Raw genomic sequence first — 20,034 nt, forward strand, 5'->3', positions numbered from 1 at the left:
AAAAATATTATACATCTCTGGAAGTCAGAAGTCCAAGATAGGTCCTGCTGGGCTAAAATCAAGTGTCAGCTGTCTGTGTTACTGCTTGGGGCTCTAGGGGAGGACCTTCTTTCTTACTATTTCCAGCTTCTAAAAGCCACCTACATTCCTTGGTTTGTGGACTCATACTTTGATTTTCAAAGCCAGCAATGCTGAGCGGTCTTTATACTTCCATTAGCTCTGTTGTTCTATCTGAAATCCTGGATAATCAATAATTTCCCTATCTTAATGTCAGCCGATGAGCAAGCTTAATTCAATCAGCTACCTTAATTCCCCTTCACCATGTCATATAATATGAACTTGGACATCACTGAGGGAACATTATTCTGTCTACCACAGTAGCCAAGACTGGTTAAGATCTCTGCCCTGGTGGACATTGTATGTTAATGAGGGGAGAGATTAACAAATATAGAAACATGTCATACATTTTTAAGAATAGATAAATACTTGAATAGAGCAGGGTTAGTGGAAAGAGATTAATGGGGATTGAGAGTTATAAAAAGTAAACTATCTTATCTCCATTTTATAAACGATAAGCTAAGACCAAGAAGTGAGGCACTTTTCCCAGTGTTCGTGTGGCATTCACATCCCAGTCCCCAAATCTCATTGCTCTTTCCATGATTCAGCTCTTTCTCCACATTTACCCACCTATCAGATTAGGATGGAGGGGAATCTACCCGTGTTACTCCCAATTCCGCCTGCAGTACCTGACATAGTGTCTGGGATATAACAAAACCTCACTACTTACATGTTATTGGTATTGATATTCTTCTTAGGCATTCTCATCGCCTGTTTTTCATTGCTTCACTGAACCAATAAGACAATTATTCTGCAGGGAATACTCAGAAGTTTCCTTTGAAAAAAATTTCTGTGAGAGATAAAGCACTACAAAGATCCATAACCTATAATATTCCCCTCATTTATCTATGGATTTTTTAATGCTTTCTACAGGTGGGTCAGAATCATGGATGAAATATCAGCAAGCAAAGGATGTGCCCTCAAAGAAAACAAACAAGGCAAGTTACTCAAAAGTTGTGACCAAAAAGGGGAGCCTGTGTGGCTCAGTTGGTTATGCATCCAACTTCGACTTGGGTCATGATCTTGGGGTGAGTGTGAGCCCCACGTCAGGCAATCAGCACAGAGCTTGCTTGGGATCTTCTGCCTCTCCCCTGCTTTCTCTCTCTCTCCCTCAAAAATAAATAAACATTAAATTTTTTAAAAAATTTAAAAAGTTGTGACCAAATGGCCGATAGAATCATTAGGTCATTTTTAATAGCAGGGCATTTCTTTGAAGGAGACGATAGTGCTCAAGAACCGGATTGCCTAATTGAGGGAATCATAATTTTCTTCACTTTCTTAATATTGTTTCTAAGTCATACCACTGCTTTGAAGAAACATCCACTGATTCCTTGTTACCTAAAACAATCCAAAACCCCTGTCATCCCATTAAAATCCCTTCACAATCTGGATCCAATCTGTCATTCCAGTTTCATTTTCTGCCACCCTGTATTCTATTGTAGACTACCATTTTGCGTCACAAGTGTTTCCAATTTTTAGGGAGTTCCTTGCATTCCATACTTCCCTAGAGTGTATGTTTCATAAAAGCAAGGACAATGACATGTATTTTTATAGTGTTGGTGCTTACACAGATTTAGGCATATAATAGGAATCAATAAATGAACTATAACTAATAAGCTAAATAAATAAATATTTATTTATAGTAAATAAAATAGTAAATAAATGAATTAATATAATTTTGACTGTTCAGTAATTCTGTTCTTCTTAGATCTATAATTGCATTTATGTCTAGTAAAAATACGGAGCACTTCCTTTATTTTTAGTGCTGAATTAGCTCAGGCATTTCCTAGTTTTTAGATTCCAGGCATTAGCTTGACTGGGTCTCATGGTGGATGACTCTAAGGAAACTTTGGTGTTGTATGTGCCCATCTCCTGATCAGCCATTTGCTTTGGTACATTAGGACTTTAATAGAAACTGCCTAATGTGCAGGTAAAGTCAGCAAGAAATGAAATATAGGTCATTACTCAGTGGTATCAATTGAGCAGAGCAGCAAAATGTAAATCACCGAGAAATGGGGATGGTTCGTGCCATTTTGCACTTTGGAGTATGTCTGAGGACTTCCTGTGGCTGAGAGGTCCCAGGGTCCACTTTAGAAAGCTAAGGAGCAAATCTCTTCCCTGTAAGGGTCAACCTAATACCAGCAACTCCATACTCTAAAAAAGGGAAGTGTGAAGACATTGTATTTTTTTCCCTTATTCGCTGCAGTTGTCTAGCCCTATCCTTTATGTACATACATTACAGTATGTGACCTTAAGCTTGCCACTCACGTCTCCACACCTCAGCTATTTAATTTATACAATGAAAATGACATCTGTCCTCCCTACTTGGGCATGATTCTTTTAGAGCCTTAAATAAAATACACAAAAGGACTTGGGTAGCAGACCTTATCATTGCCTCACCCATAACTCTAGCATCTTTCAGTGTCTCTAGCCAATAACAAACTTCCCATATCTGAAACTCTGAAAACACTGGCTTCTTTTTTTTCCCCCTGAAACCATGGAAAACCTCACTATCTATGTGCTCATGTGTGTGCATACACAGAACAGGGAGAATACTGAGGAACTAACAGCTCCACGAGCAGCTCTCAACCGTTGGCTCTCTAGAATTAGTATATAAATACTCTAGTTGCCTTATACTTCAGATTGCCTAATTATGACGTCTGTGTTTTGTATCTGTTTCCAGAGTCCAAGTAGGATTTAGCTCAACTTGTATGCTACGTCAGCTGGCTTAATAGCACACCTTCCACTGGCTGCTTTCCATGCCTTTTATCATGTCTCCACCTGTGTTATCTGAACTGCTCAAGCAATACTACTGACAAATGAATCCTGGTCTCGGGATCGCTAATGAGGAGAACCCAAATGACAGCCTACCCATTGCAAAGAGCCACCTGAGTGGGGAATGATGATGTTATTATTTTGATAAATTAGAAACATAAAGCTGAAGAACTTTTAGTGTTTGGGGCTTTCCGGGGCGCAGAAGGAATGGATAAGTGAAGGGATCTGGGTGATAGCCTGAGGCAGGGTTAGAAATAGAGCAAGGCAGTGTCTGGCTGAGCCCAAGGATTAGCCTACGGGCAGACCATCAGACTTCAGTGCAGAAAAAACACTTTTGAAACCCAGTAATGGTCTCTAGGCTCATAAATATATTTCCAGCAAAGGAAGGCGTGGTAGCAAATTGTACCTCAGACACATTCCAATATGTGGGAACATCCAGAGCATAGAACTTTAGCCCTAAAAGGGATCTTACCAGCTCATACCAATTCACCTTTATAACCTGTTTTTCTGACACTTCCAACAGATTGATTTATAAAATGTCCCCGGAAAAAAATAAATAAATAATGATAGTACTAGATTATTACCCATACATTAAAATAAGAAGCCACGAGTTCATACTGATTAAAAAATTGAAAGAATGAATAAATGGTAGGTAATGTATGGTTCTGCTGAAAGCAGAATTCCGACTAATAAATTTAGAATATACAAAATACAATAGTCGCTTCAGTAAGGAATCATTTATGGATGCTAGGCAAAAGCGTGATGAGAAATAAAATATTTACATAATTCCAAAGCATCTCCCCACATGATACTAAATACAAAAAGAAAAATAATAATTTACCGTGTAGAAATCTGGCAGATATCACCTTAGCTTCACCAGTAATAAGACCTATGGGCATCATGAGTGTGAGATAAGCATGATGTCACAAGAAGGCACAGCAGAATTTTTGAGGCATTCTTAGCACAAATACATAGTCCTGAGAAAACATCAGACTAAAGCAAGAAGTACTTTACAAATTAACACTCCAGTACTCTGGAGAAATATCAAGGTTATGAAAGACAAAGATCAATGAAAGAACCTTTCCAGATTAAAGGAAAATAGGAATCCATGACAACAAAATGAATCCTCATCTTACATTAGATCCTGGGTCAGTACAAGAACATTGGTGGGTCAGTTGGCAAAACCAGTCTGTAGATCTAAATATTAATATTATTATCAAGATTAATTTCCTGACTTTAATTATTAATTCTAGTTATATTTTGAAGAATCTAGGTAAAGGGTATAAGGGATTCTTTGTACTAGTTTTACAATTTTTTTTAAATGTGTGTTTATTTTGAGAGAGAGAGAGCATGTGTGTATGCACGTGCAAGCTGGGGGAGGGGCAGAGAGAGAGAGAGAGAGAGAGAAGAGAGTGAATCCCAACCAGGCTCTGTCAGCACAGAGCCGGATTCAGGGCTTGAACTCACGAACTGTGAGATCATGACCTGAGCTGAAATCAGGAGTTGAATGCTTAACTGACTGAGCCACCCAGGTGCCCTCAATTCTCTTAAAGTCTAAAATTATTTCAAAATTACAAAAAAAACCCCAAAAACTTCTAAAATACCACAGGCATATTCACTCAAGGTAATTCATACATTCATTAATCAGAAACATGTCAGCTCCAAATCTCAAAACTAAGGACCAAAGTTTAGAAATCATATATTATATAAATTAAACTTTGATATTAAATCAGAAACTGTTTCATAAAAATATTGTTGTCATTTGCTTTTTAAAAAATGCTTGTTTTATAGGAACACATTGGTGATGAGGACTCACAAAACCAATGTTTCTGTCTCTACCACTTGGGTATATATCATTGGATGTGTCTGTGTCCATTTCTTTCTCTGAAAAAAATAGAGATAATAATCATCTGCCCTCAGAGATCTTGCAAGCAATCATAACAAAGAAAATCAAAGCAATTATAATGAAAACACTCTAAAGCAGCCCTTGCTATCCTCTCTATACTCAGGTTCAATATTCCATTCTGAATTGAATATGTAAAAAAAAAAAGTATTTTCCTCTAAAACTGAATTATTTTGAAATATGATTACATTTTTCAACAGGTTTCTTTTTATTGAAATTGATTTTTTTAAACCCCAAACCTTTTCAGTTCTCAAGAGGCTGCCTTTTAATTATATCATCCCCTGATCTGGAGTCTTTCTTATTATTTGTTTAAATGTTATTGTTTGGACTTGAATTGATCGCTTCTGTTCAATTTCAGGGTGAGCATTTGCTGCAACACAGGGTGAATTTTTACTTCTATTGCCTTGAGGACATTCATTGGAAACATCATGTTGCACTTGATGGAGACTCTCCTGATGAAAAGGTTCACAAAAAAGAACAAATTAATTTTTGGTAACAATCAGTGGTACCATCCAATGCATTTTCCCATTTCCTTTACTTTTCATTCTCTTTCTTATTGTGCTCTAGCTTCCTGATTCTCTTCATGGAGAAAATACACTGTAATTTATTTCAAAAGAACTCCTATGGCTGCCTCCTGGTCTTAATTAAAACAGGGACCATAGTTTATCTGGACTCCTAATCTAGCTATGAATGCTCAACAAAGAGTCTCAGAACCAGAGCTCAAACCACAGAAAAAAAATCAATCAAGAGGACTCTATCTGTCCTGTTGCTAAAGAGAAATGGGACCCTCTGACTCTGAGGAGACAATCCGCTATTCCAGTCAACTGCCTTTTCCTTTTTCTTTTTCTTCTCCAATTTTCTTTTCTTGGCTTTTAAATTATATATTTACATGTAATATATAATTTTAATTTTATATACACACACACTAATTTGAGATTTGTTTTCTTTGTTGTGTTGTGTCATTACGACACAAAAGGTGTATTATAAATCCACTTGGAATGGCTAAATTATTTGTGAGTTTATTGTACAACAACTTTTCACTGCTCTTAGTCTTATTTAGCACCTAGGGGACTTCCTTTAGAGTGCATGGAGATTGTAGAAATAAAATGCAGTGTTGTTATGACATTGTTCAGCATTGAATACATCAAGAACAGCCAAGCTGACCTGAAATGGCCAATTTGTCCGGCTCAGTTTGTCAGAGTGTTTTTGCAGGTTGCAAATTATCCGTTCAACTCAGAAAGAGTGTTTTCTCTCACAAATACGTGTTTGGTATCCCTATGCATTATTAACTATATGCCAAGTATTATTCTCCCTAAATTTTAGCTGCAAGACAATCAAATGACCTATGTTTTTGAAGAGTTTTCGATAAAAGGAAGCGACTATGAATTAAGAATATAAAGTCTAGCCTCTTTTTTTAGTGAGTATAATTTATTGTCAGATTGGATTACATACAACATCCAGTGCTCATCCCAACAAGGGCCCTCCTCAATGCCCATTACCCATTTTCCCTCTCCCCCAGGCCCCATCCACCCTCAGTTTGTCCTCTGTATTTCATAGTCTCTTGTGGTTTTCCTCCCTCCATCTCTGTTTGTATCTATTTTTCCCCTTCCCTTCCCGCATGGTTTTCTGTTCAGTTTCTCAGGATCCACATATGAGTGGAAACATAGAATGTCTGTCCTTCTCTGACTGACTTCTTTCATTCAGCATAATACCTTCCAGTTCTCTACATGTTGCTTAAAATGGCAGGATTTCATTCTTCCTCTCTGCCAAATAGTATTCCATTGAATATATAAACCACATCTTTATCCATTCATCAGTTGATGGACATTTAGACTCTTTCCATAATTTGGCTATTGTTGAAAGCACTGCTATAAACATTGGGGTACATGTGCCCCTGTGCATCAGCACTCCTGTATCCCTTGGGTAAATTCCTAGTATTGCTATTGCTGGGTCACAGGGTAGGTCTATTTTTAATTTTTTGAGGAACCTCCACACTGTTTTCCAGAATGGCTGCAACAGTCTGCATTCCCACCAGCAGTGCAAGAGGGTTTCCGTTTCTCCACATCCTTGCCAGCATCTGTAGTTTCCTAATTTGTTCCTTTTAGCCACTCTGACTGGTGTGATAGCCTCTTACTATAACAAAGGGAGCACGTTATCATCTCCAGTGCACCCAAGCAGCTCTTAAATTATAATCCTCAAGAGAAACGATCACTATTCCACATACACTACCCAGTGTCTACATAAAAGAATGTCTCTGACTAAATGACACAGTAGAAATAGCGCTGGTTGCCTGGAAATTCAGCTTATAATTAAAGACTTGTCTTTATTTTGTTTTCCCTGAAGAGCTAAAACCATCTTCAAAATACAGTAAGGGCCATTCTAAAATGCATATTGCGGGGCGCCTGGGTGGCGCAGTCGGTTAAGCGTCCGACTTCAGCCAGGTCACGATCTCGCGGTCCGTGAGTTCGAGCCCCGCGTCGGGCTCTGGGCTGATGGCTCGGAGCCAGTTTCCGATTCTGTGTCTCCCTCTCTCTCTGCCCCTCCCCCGTTCATGCTCTGTCTCTCTCTGTCCCAAAAATAAAAAAAAATTTAAAAAAACGTTGAAAAAAAAATTTAAAATAAATAAATAAAATGCATATTGCTGGGGAACGTTTATGTATCTGAATGAACACTGTCGTGAAAACACCCCAGGTGAGGTAGGAGAAATGGTGAAGAAGAATCACAAGAAAAGGAGGAGACGAACATGGAGATTCCAAAAATATGTCCATGTAAAGCTATCAGTGGCTTCTCAAGTTTCCCTCAGGCCAAAGTTCCTTCATTTCTCAAATGGAGAAATGGAATAGTTTCTCTTTGACTTATAAATATTCTGAGGATGCAGGTTATCTGTGTAATGGCTCCCATTAAGATTCTTTCAATATTTCTTTCTGCTTGATTTTCATATCAGTGTGCCAACAGTACTACAGAAAGCTTCACAAAATTAAAATATTGTTACAGCTAGATGTTACAGGTATTACATTATAATTCATGATAAAAGGTTATTCATTAGTTCAAGTTTCTGTTAGCATAATCTTTCTGCCTTCATGACTAAGAAGTAACAATGTTTTTTGCTTTTCTAATAGTGAGTTAATTGTTCGTTTTCCTAATAGTAGCCCTTAAAAAAATGTAAAGAGTAGAGTGACAATATTGCTGCCTCCCTAGTTAAATAGAATAAGGACAGGGGCGCCTGGGTGGCTCAGTCGGTTGAGCGTCCGACTTTTGCTCAGGTCATGATCTCGCCATTTGTGGGTTTGAGCCCCCCATCAGGCTCTGTGCTGACAGCTCGGAGGCTGGAGCCTGCTTTGAATTCTGTGTCTCCCTCTCTCTCTGCACCTGCCCCCCCTCACACTCTGTCTCTGTCTCCTTCCAAAATAAATAAATGTTAAAAAAATTTTTAGTAGAATAAGGACAGAATGGTGTGCTTAGTAGAATAAGGACAGAAATTTTAGTAGAATAAGGACAGAATGGCTACAAAGTTAGGGAAACTGGCTTCCAGATCCATCTTCTGTGTGCATATATGTTATTAATAAAGCAATTTCTTCTTACTGAACTTGTTTCTTAGCTGTAAGGTGGCGAAAATAATAATTAAACCTATCTCTAAGGATGTTGTGAAACTCAAATAGGATAGTATATGTGATCATACGTGTATACATTATTTAAGTGCAGGTTTTATCACCATAATCATCTTCAAATTTTTAAGACTTTGCCTATGAGGATATATGACCAGTACCCACCCATCCACTCCAAAAATACCAAAGGCTCTGAGGTTTTCTATTATTCTTCAGATATTTGCTTGCAATCCATGATACCAGTATAGATCTTTAAATATCCACGTATTATATTAACATTAAAAGCCATTAAAAAGAAGGAAAATACTATAATGTAGAGATGTCATTGGATATTGAAAGTTTAGGAAACCAAAGGTAACACTTTAATGGAACCTGATGATTTCTGTCTCCTCCTTCTCCTCCGGCATCTTTATGGTAAAATAATCTGGCATATAAGTAAATCCCACCGGCTCACAACTTTGTAAGGTGCTGAAGAGGATGAAGCTCCTTATCCCTGGAAGACCAGTGTGTTTTTTTACGGAATGTCTAAAGGTGTGGACCTGGGGAAAATTTAAAAGGGCTGTGGGAGAAGATGGGACTGAGTGGGCTCTGGGGTCTAGAGAGAGAAAGTTATATAGGACACTCGTTTCAACAGCTAAGTCTGGAAGAGCTTCTGCATAATCTAAGGGAGCAAGTAATTTAGATTGAACTTCCACATAATCTCCACACTGTACTTTTCTGAGATTTCCCTAACCATCCAATGGAGGTTCTTCTGTAACTGGTCTGAGAAGGACAGAGGTCCAGGGAGGCCTGGAGAAGAGACAGACCTTACCTGTCTCTAATTTTCTCCAGAAAAGCAGTAACCACAAATGTGTCCACCCACACTCCTTGTGAGTTTCACTAGACAGAAGCACCACCAACCACGTGTGATCTGCCCCCCTCATATTTTAAACTTGATCTTGAACCGTTCTCCTCTTGACCTACTGCGTTCTAGACATACCAATCTCCTGTTCCTTCTTGAAAAAACGAGATCCTTCCCATCTCGGAACTTCTATGTTTTCTGTTTTCTCAGTCCCAAACACTCTCTTTCACTATTCTTTACATAGTCTGTTTCTCCTCATTCATGAATTCTAAACAGATACATAGGCAGACTAGAGTGAGATCAATAGTAGCCCCATGATTAACACCACGTGGTATAAAATAAAGTTGGCATTAACACTGACAAGAAAGGATGGACCTGTAAATAAGTGGTAGTAGGATATTTAGCCATAGAATTTGGAGAAAAATATTAGTTTCTAAAAATAAGTTCAGATGAATTAATACCAATATCCGAAATACACGCATTAGAGAACGGAAAAATATATTTTTAAACTTAGAATCTTCTGAAACCAATACAAATCCTAAAATCCTTAATTACTCTATAAAAATTAAAATCCTTTTACAAAAAAAGCATATAAGTTAAAATGTCAGTGGCAGACCTGGAGAAAATATTTGTAATATAGAATTCAACAACCTTTCTTAATGTTCCCCTCAGCTTCTTCCTGATTCTAGGCCCTGACCTACTTGTTTTAGAGCATTTTCTTTAGAAAGCTTGTAAGTGCTTTCTGTGCCCCTTTGAGATATATGTAAATATTTTTTTTCCAGTATTTTTTTATGGTGGTAAAATACACATAACATCAAATTTGCCATCTTTACTATTTTAAGTGTACGATGAAGTGCTATTAAATATATTCATGATGTTGTGCAACCATCATCACCATCATATCCAACCCTTTTAATCTTGTGAAGATGAAACTCTGCACCCCAGACACTGACAACCACCATTCTACTTTCTTCTCTAGGATTTTGACTACGCTGAGTACCTCACATAAGTGGGAACGTCCAGAATTTGTCTTTTTGTGACTCACTTGTACTTAGCATAATGTCATCAGGTTTTATCCATGTTACAACATATGTCAGAGTGTCCTTACTTTTTAAAGCTGAATAAAATTCCATTGTATGTATGTACACATTTTGCTTATCCTTTCAACTCTTGATGGACACTTGGGCTGCTTCCACACTTTCGCCATTGTGAATAATGCTGCTGTGAACATGAGTGTGCAAATATCTCTTTGAGAACCTGATTTCAATTCTTTTGGGTATATACCCAGAAGTGGGATTTTGAACCAGATGTAATTCTATTTTTAACTTTTTGAGGCACCACCATACTGCCTCTCCCTGAGAATACATGGTCACTTTCTCACTTTCCCCATATATGCAACTGGTTTTGAATGTTCCAGTCTTTAATGTCTGGCTCCCCAAATGGGGGACAGGTAAAGATGATGAGGAAGAAGGGCACTGGCCCTTTAAATCTCCCAGAAGTTCAGTTGGGGTGGGGCGGGGGTGGGGGAGCGGGTCATAATGATGGCTGAAATGCAACAATGGCCGCAGCTTTTTTTTGTCTGTACCTTTGTAACTGGAAGCCGCAGCCCACAATTAAAGGATAGATCCAACTATTTGGAGAATAGGGTGCATTTTGTACATTCTGGTTCCCACAAGCTGTGTGTATGGAGTGGGTGCATAGCTGTGTGCCATGAGTAGGGCTAGGGCTAGGTAGCTGCTGCAGTGATAAGAGATGGGATTAAGCAAAATAAACCTTGATTTACCAATCATATCTTCCCGTAGAAGTGTCAAGCAATCAGTAGGCTCTAAATTTCTGAAGTAGTTACACAGATAGATTGTGCCAGTGCAGTTATTGTCTAGCTGGTGAGATAGATGCCTGGTGCTTCCTACTCTGCCATCTTCCTATAATCTTCTCTGTAAAAATTTTAAAACATCTCTTGACAGCTTTATGACCCAAGAATACCTTTCTCAAGGACCCAGGAGCTACTTCTTGGAAATGCAATCTTCAAATGAGACAGAACCCCACGTGTATCTCCAGTTTCTTTGGGAAGGTATGAGTCTCCCTCCTGTCAGAGCTCTATGAGAAAGTTTACTTTCTCCTGGGTAAAGCTAGTTTGTAAACACAGATGACCTGCGTTCTCTGTCTCACCCCCATACTTAGAACTTCCCTGCCCTTCAATTCCAGAGTTGAGTTCATTCGGAGTTCTGGCCTCTACCGTATTGAAATGGCCTTGAATAAAGTCTTCCTTGTGTGTTTATTTTTTCTGGTGCAATTTTTGCTTTGACACCAGAAAATGTAAAGAGCTAGCACAGGTCAGGGGAAAAAGAAAAAAAGATAGCCAAGTTTTCAGTGGTGAAATAAATAATATATTCACATAAGAAAAATCTAAAATGGTCAATAAACATATGAAATAATTCTTTAACCAATTTTTATATATAAAAAACAAATATAACAATAATAAAATGTCAAATTTTAGCCAGTATCCAGGCTTGGCAAGGGCATAAACAGAGGGAAATTCTCATAAATTACTTGTAGGAGTAGATTCTTAGTGTATATGTGTGTGTTTTAGCATCCAACAGCATGATAAATGGTTCTCCACCCCTTCACTTTCAATCTTCAGGTATCCTCAGGTCTAAAATGAGTCTCTTGTAGATAGCATGTAGATAGATCTTGTTTTTTGTTTTTGTTTTTAATCTATTCTGATACCCTGTCTTTTGATTGGGCCATTTAGTTCATTTACATTCAGAGTGATTATTGAAAGATACAAACTTAGGGGCGCCTGGGTGGCGCAGTCGGTTAAGCGTCCGACTTCAGCCAGGTCACGATCTCGCGGTCCGTGAGTTCGAGCCCCGCGTCGGGCTCTGGGCTGATGGCTCGGAGCCTGGAGCCTGTTTCCGATTCTGTGTCTCCCTCTCTCTCTGCCCCTCCCCCGTTCATGCTCTGTCTGTCTCTCTCTGTCCCAAAAATAAATAAAAAACGTTGAAAAAAAAATTAAAAAAAAAAAAAGAAAGATACAAACTTAGTTTCGCTGTGTTATCTGTAGGTTTTGTGTTTGTGGCAATGTCTCTGGTCCTTTGTAGTCTTTGCTGCTTTCCACTCACAGAGCAGAAGGAAGCAGAGGATCTCCTGCAGGGCTGGTTTAGTGGTCATGAACTCCTTTAGCTTCAGTTTGTCTGGGAAAGACTTTATCTCTCCTTCTATTCTGAATGACACCCTTGTGGGGTAAAGGACTCTTGGCTACATATTTTTCCTATTCAGCACATTGAATATTTCCTGTCAGTCTCTTCTGGCCTGTAAAGTTTCAGTGGACAGGTCTGCTACTACCCTTATGTGTCCACCCTTGTAAGTCAAGACCTGTTTGTCCCTAGCTGCTCTCAGAATTCTCTCTTGATCTTTGTATTTTGCCAGTTTCACTATGATATGTCATGGTGTTTACCTGTTTTTGTTGATTTTGAAAGGAGTTCTGTATGCCTCTTGGACTTGGATGTCTCTTTCCTTCCCCAGATTAGGAAAGCTCTCAGCTATAATTTGTTCAAATAAACCTTCTGGCTCATTCTCTCTTCTTTTTCTGGAATGCCTATGATATGGATATTATTTCATTTCATTGAATCACTTAGGTCTCTAATTCTCCCCTCAAGATCTAGTAATTTCCTTTCCCTCTTTTTTTCTTTTTCAGCTTCATCATTTTCCATAATTTTATCTTCTATTTCACCTATTCTCTCCTCTGCTTATTCCATCCTTGCTGTCGCTGCACCTAGTTTATTTTACACCTATTTACAACATTTCTTAATTCATCGTGACTATTTCTTAGGTCTTTGATCTCCACAGCAATAGAGTCTCTGCTGTCTTCTATACTTTTTTCAAATCCAGCTATTAGTCTTAAGATTGTTATTCTAAATTGTTCAGATATATTGTTTGTATCTGTTTTGAGCAATTCTCTGGCTGTCATTTCTTCCTGGAATTTGTTTTGAAGAGAATTCTTCCATTTTGTCATTTTGGCCCGGTTTGTGTCTTTTATGTGTTTTAATAGCTTGCTATGTATCCTGCACCTGTGAGAACTACTATATTAAAAAGGGGTCATACACTGTCCAGGACCTGGCACTTCAGGAAGTGTTTTTGGAGTGTGTTGCATGCACTCTGTTTTTGCGTATTTGGCTGCTCTCTCCCACTGGTCAGTCCTCTGCAAAGCTCCTCCTTACTCGTAGTGGTGGATTGTTTGTACCTTCCACCAGGTGTGATTTGATTTGTTCATTGAAATAACCACAGAAAAAAAGAAAGGGGGGAGGGAACATTATCCCATACAAAGAGAAAGATGAAAGGGGTGAAAAAAAAAGACCATACAGAGAATCAAAGAAACTATAAGGCTTAAGCCAGAGAGAGAGAGAGAGAGAGAGAGAGAGAAATAAAGAAGAAAGATACAGAAAAGGTGTTAAAAGAATAAAAATCCCTGATTAAACAAACAACCAGAACAGAGAAAGAAAAAAAATATATATGACATATATATATATAAATTTATATATAGATAAATAGATATAGCCTTATATGTAGATATCTATATAAACTTATATATTGATATATAGATATAGATATAGATATATTTTTATATATATTTATATATATATATATATATATACAGTGTGTGTGTATATAGATATAGATATATAGATACAGATATAGAAATACAATAAGAATTGATCAAAAATCAAATCAGAAACTATGAGCCTGATTCCAAAGGTTGCGGGGGAAGAGGAGGGTAGAAAGAAACAGAAGGGAAAAGGGAACAGAAGGGAAGAAAATAAAAAGCAAAACCAAATAATATAAACATACAAAACCTCAGACAGTTGTCTGTTGGTGCCTGGGACCAGTGGCTGTGCTGGTCTGGAGGAGGCGAGGCCATCTGGCTTGCTCAGTGTAAATTACCAGGAACAGACGGGCAGGGTTTGGTGTAAGTGGGTCCCACCTCCACTGGGGGCCGCTGTTCTGTTCTCTGAAACCCCACCGTGTTGGTGTTGGGGAGAAAAATGGTGACACTCCAATTTCTCTTCCCCAGACTTGGTGTTTCAAACCAGCTGCTCAGGCAGTCCTCACAGAGTAGTGCAGGTGGTCAGCTTGCCCTGCTCCACTGTCTCCCTCACCACCTAGGCCCTTGGCTGGGATGCAAAATGCACCATATAAAGGATCCCACACCACACAAACCCAGTTCTGGGGTAGCACCACTCCACCCAGTTGCCAAGGGGCCTTTGGCTGGCACCTGCAGGGTCTTTTGTCCTTGGGGGCAATATACCCTCTTCACACAGTACTCAAGGGAGGGGGTCTATTCTCTCCCTATGCACCTCCAAGATAACTACCCAGCCCTGGAGCTGGTGCACATACTTGGCCAACTTTGGTCTGGACAAAGTCTCACAACCCTGAAAACAATCCTTAGCTATTGAGGCTGTTTGCAAAGTAGCGACTGGCTCCCTCTGTATTTCTCATCCCCAGTCTGTGGTCCAAAGAGGTTTTTCTCTTGTCCAAATACATCTGAAGGTATCCTCATGTCTAAAATGAGTCTCTTGTACATCGCAAATAGATGGAAAACCCAATAGACTCCACCAAAAGTCTGCTAGAACTGATACATAAATTCAGCAAAGTCACAGGATACAAAATTAGTGTACAGAAATCAGTTGCATTCTTATACACTGATAATGAAGCAACAGAAAGACAAATAAACAAACTGATCCCATTCATAATTGCACCAAGAATCGCAAAATACCTAGGAATAAACCTAACCAAAGATGTACAAGATCTGTATGCTGAAAACTATAGAAAGCTTATGAAGGAAATTGAAGAAGATACAAAGAATTGGAAAAACATTCCGTGCCCATGGATTGGAAGAATAAATATTGTTGAAATGTCAATACTACCCAAAGCAATCTACACATTCCATGACATCCTAATCAAAATTGCACCAGCATTATTCTCAAAGCTAGAACAAGCAATCCTAAAATTTGTATGGAACCACAAAAGGCCCCGAATGGCCAAAGTAACTTTGAAGAAGAAGACCAAAGCAGGAGGCATCACAGTCCCAGACTTTAGCCTCTACTACAAAGCTGTAATTATCAAGACAGCATGGTTTTGGCACAAAAACAGACACATAGACCAATGGAATAGAATAGAGACTCCAGAATTGGACCCACAAATGTATGGCCAACTAATCTTTGACAAAGCAGGAAAGAATATCCAATGGAAAAAATACAGTCTCTTTAACAAATGGTGCTGGGAGAACTGGACAGCAATATGCAGAAGAATGAAACTAGACCACTTTCTTACACCATTCACAAAGATAAACTCAAAATGGATAAAGGACCTGAATGTGAGACAGGAAACCCCCAAAACCCTAGAGGAGAGAGTAGGAAAAAAAACCCTCTGACCTCAGCGGCAGCAATTTCTTACTGGACACATCTCCAAAGGCAAGGGAATTAAAAGCAAAAAATGAACTATTGGGACCTCATGAAGATAAAAAGCTTCTGCACTACAAAGGAAACAATCAACAAAACTAAAAGGCAACCGATGGAATGGGAAAAGATATTTGCAAATGACATATCGGACAAAGGGCTGGTATAAAATCTGTAAATCTATAAAGAGCTCACCAAACTCCACACCCGAAAAACAAATAATCCAGTGAAGAAATGGGCAGAAGACATGAATAGACACTTCTCTAAAGAAGACATCCAGATGGCCAACAGGCACATGAGAAGATGCTCAACATCACTCCTCATCAGGGAAATACAAATCAAAACGACACTCAGATATCACCTCACGCCAGTCAGAGTGGCCAAAAGGAACAAATCAGGAGACTATAGATGCTGGGGAGGATGTGGAGAAACGGGAACCCTCTTGCACTGTTGGTGGGAATGCAAACTGGTGCAGCCACTCTGGAAAACAGTGTGGAGGTTCCTCAAAAAATTAAAAATAGATCTACCTTATGACCCAGCAATAGCACTGCTAGGAATTTACCCAAGGGATACAGGAGTGCTGATTCATAGGGGCACTTGTACCCCAATGTTTATAGCAGCACTTTCAACAATAGCCAAATTATGGAAAGAGCCTAAATGTCCATCAACTGACGAATGGATAAAGAAGATGTGGATTATATATATAATGGAATACTACTTGGCAATGAGAAAGAATGAAATTTGGCCATTTGTAGCAACATGGATGGAACTGGAGAGTGTTATGCTAGGTGAAATAAATCAGACAGAGAAAGACAGATACCATATGTTTTCACTTATATGTAGGTCCTGAGAAACTCAACAGAAGACCAGAGGGGAGGATAAGGGGGGGGGGAGTTACAGAGAGGGAAGCAGGCAAACCATAAGAGACCTTTAAATCCTGAGAATAAACTGAGGGTTGATGGGGGGTGGGAGGGAGGGGAGGGTGGGTGATGGGTATTGAGGAGGGCACCTGTTGGGATGAGCACTGGGTGTTGTATGGAAACTAATTTGACTATAAATTACATTAAAAAAAAACAACAAATACAGTACCACACTTCCACAGCTTCTCTTTTTCCTCCTTTTGTCTCTGTACCACAGGGGTTCCTCCCCGTTGCCACCCCTCCCCATGTCTATACCGCCCATTTTCTCTCCCAATTCGCATATATGCACCCAGCTGTCCCACCAAGCTGTCTCTTTCCACCTGCGGAGATTTTTCTGGCACTCTGCAGCCTGTATTCTTGGTATTCCAAGTGTTCTGACCTCAATATAGCTGTGTTTGAGGGACAAGGGAAATTCTAGTCCCCCTAATTCTCTTCTGTCTTTACTTCTTTTGTTATATGTGTGTTTTTAAAGACTGGTTAGTATCCATTGAAATTTAAAATGGGCATGGCTTTTTGTCCCAGGAAATAGAATTTCTAGTTATTTATCATAAAGCATTTCTTGCTAATTAACTATTTAAAAGAATAATAAAAATAATTAAATTTTTAATGAGAAGTTACTTAGATTTTAATGATGAAAATTAAGTTTCAGAAGGAAAGTCTTTCCTAAATGGAGAAATGCCTAAACAGAAATGCAGTACACAAAATGTTAAACGTGGTAGATTTAAGGAATTAATTTTTATTATATTCTTTGTATATATTTTTATTTTTTCCTTAATTTCTCCTACAGTCAAAAACATTAATAAATCAAGCAAAAGTATACCATTAAAAATTGCTGATAGTATTGTCTTATATCAAAATGTAAACCCTCACCTTGGTACAGACCGTTTACCATTACTCTACAGTAACCTCCCAGAAATGAATGGTTTCTCTGAGTGATTTAACATCTTAAATGTGACACTTGAAACACAAGATGTCCCATCCACTTTCTTTACCTCACGTCTGGGGCAACAAAGAGACAAAGAGGAAGAACATACCTTCAAAATAGTGTTCAACCTTATTTTTGCATCAGGATCATTGCTTAAAAAGATTCCCCAATCTCACCTTTGCTTCTTCTCCTTTTGAAGGCCTGTTGTTGCTGGCTGGGAAGCTGCCCACCAGCATGTACAAGCTCAGCATTCAGAAATAAGTAGCATCTTTCTAAATATTGCAGGTACATCTGATGAAGGGTGGGTGTTTGTTTCATCTTTGACTTTAATCTGCTTCTCTCTCCTGAGGCGTAGGGATGCCTGCAGCCTGGAAAGCACAAGGCACATGGTGGACACCCTGATAAATATTAAATGATGATGATGGTAATGACAGAGCAGCACCCCGTCTTTGCAGCTGTGTAATTCCTCCCTTACATTGTGTGCCTCCTCAGACAGCTGTCACATCCTTGCTTTCAGAGGCAGAGATTCCTTGCCAAATTAAAGCTTGAGAGGAACACATTACATCCTCATGTCATTGTGGAAGTGTGAGATGTGAATGCCTATAGCCATCCACGTCACTCAGAGACACATCTATTTGATAAATACTGTCTCAAGAGCCAATTCAGATCGACTAGCTGGCCAATTCAATCAATCGTACAGATATCTGATCCAGAGAGTTTATATGATGCCCAAACCGCTGGCCAATCCCAGGGGGGGGGAAAGCCCAGCCGATCTGAGACTTTTCAGGACATTTTAGTTACTAGTATTAATTTAATAATCATGCATTTTTAGCTAAACTTTTTTAGACCTGCTACTTAATGAATTTATTTAGCAAGGGCCTGAGTATATATTATTGTCAATACCAGCATTGATTTTTAAGGAATTAAGGAATACTGCTGAGACCTACAATTTGCTTGATATCATATTAAGTACTTTTCGTGTATTTTCTTGTTTAATAAGCAAAACACCCCAGAGGTAGATACCAATACTGTACTTTTGTACACTTGCAAAAACTGGGGCCAAGAAAATGTTAAGTGGTTTGCCTTGGGTCACATGTAAGTAGGAGCAGTCCAGTCCAGTTCAGTTCCCCATGATTCCGTAGTCTTCATAAGTTTTGGGGGAATACTTTTAGATGGAGAGAACACCTTCACGATAATATCCATTTGCTTATATGTTTTTAAATTGTGTACGAAGTATCTTTTGTTCAAAGTCTAATAAGAAATAAGCATAGCCAAAGAAAAATTTCAAGTTCATGTGCTTCAAGCTAGCAATTCTGCCTCTTCCAACCATTTTTAAAGTGGCAATTCTATTCAAATTACAGTAAAACTACAGATAAGAAAATGCCCATGTGCAATAATAAAGGGATGGTTTAAAATTACTGAATGGGATATTCTTCAACTATTAAAATTGAGTATTATAAAGACTAATAGACTCAAAATGCTGACTATACAACAGAAAATAAGAAAAAGAACATTGCTGTATAAGCTGGCTGACAGCATAATAAAAAAAATGAATAGGGAGTAAAACTAAAAATCTATAACGAAATGTGTATTAAGATTATGGGTGTGTTAAGATTATGGGTATATTTCCTTTTTGTTTCAGTAGTTTCTAAAAATGTGTTATGTTAATTTTGTAATGGAAAACATTTAAAAAAGAGATCCACTATCAAATCAGATTCTTTATTCTAAATGGTGGTCATTTTAAATTATAATGAGTGTTTTAGTTAATCATGTATATATTTTTTCTTTCTCAAATAGTTAATTCAGCAAAAAGAACAGTTCTGATGTATCAAAAGATTTTTTAAAAAAACATACTTTGCTAAATCACTGACCAGATTCGTTTGTATAACATATTTTATTTGATCACACATTTCCAAATATGCTTACTACAAAATTATTTTTTTAAAGGAATAAAATTTTAGGAATTTTTATTATGATTTATGCAATTTCTGATTTACGTGGTTTACCGGTGCTTTATGTTTTAATTAACTCACCATCACTAGCACATTGAAATTATATTTTAGACCACTAATTGAAAAAAGTTGTCAATTTCTGCACTTAGTCATGCAGCTATAAATTTCATTGTCTCCTTCATGAGATTAAGGAGTGTCCAATTATGACAATGATTTTAATCCATGAATTCATGAGGCATTTCCTAAGCTTTCCTTAGTTTCTACTAAATTGCATAATAAACTAGAATGTAATGGCAAGCCACATCATGAAGAAAAATAATTATCGCCTTGTCTTGAGAATGGAAACATTTTCGTATAAAAGCTCCTTATGATGGGAAGTGGGGAGGGCCTGCTGTGAATCCTTGGCCTGCAAAGTCAGGCCCCCAGATAAGTGCCCTGAAAGTTAATAGGGCAGGCAACAGAGAACAGACAGGTCTTTGTGAAGAAAAGGGGCTGTCAAAATTCCATCTTTGTCGTAAATAATTTTTTTAAGAATGTTTAA

General features: G+C 38.3%; 1 long non-coding RNA gene across 3 annotated transcripts in view; it reads left to right on the top strand.

Annotated features, from left to right (window-relative positions):
• The first annotated feature begins 8,808 nt into the window (after window positions 1–8,808).
• LOC125921356 (uncharacterized) overlaps window positions 8,809–20,034 on the top strand; it is a 30,857-nt gene continuing 19,631 nt past the window's right edge. The window contains exons 1-3 of one of the 3 annotated variants that reach the window (XR_007457390.1): window positions 8,809–8,931; window positions 11,206–11,312; window positions 11,447–11,519. This is a non-coding gene — a long non-coding RNA (uncharacterized LOC125921356). Of the gene's footprint in view, window positions 8,932–11,205; window positions 11,520–20,034 lie in introns of those variants that run through there. The other 2 variants (XR_007457389.1, XR_007457388.1) reach the window with 2 other exon arrangements.

The sequence above is a fragment of the Panthera uncia genome, chromosome C2, assembly GCF_023721935.1.
Source record: "Panthera uncia isolate 11264 chromosome C2, Puncia_PCG_1.0, whole genome shotgun sequence".
Taxonomy (NCBI): domain Eukaryota; kingdom Metazoa; phylum Chordata; class Mammalia; order Carnivora; family Felidae; genus Panthera; species Panthera uncia.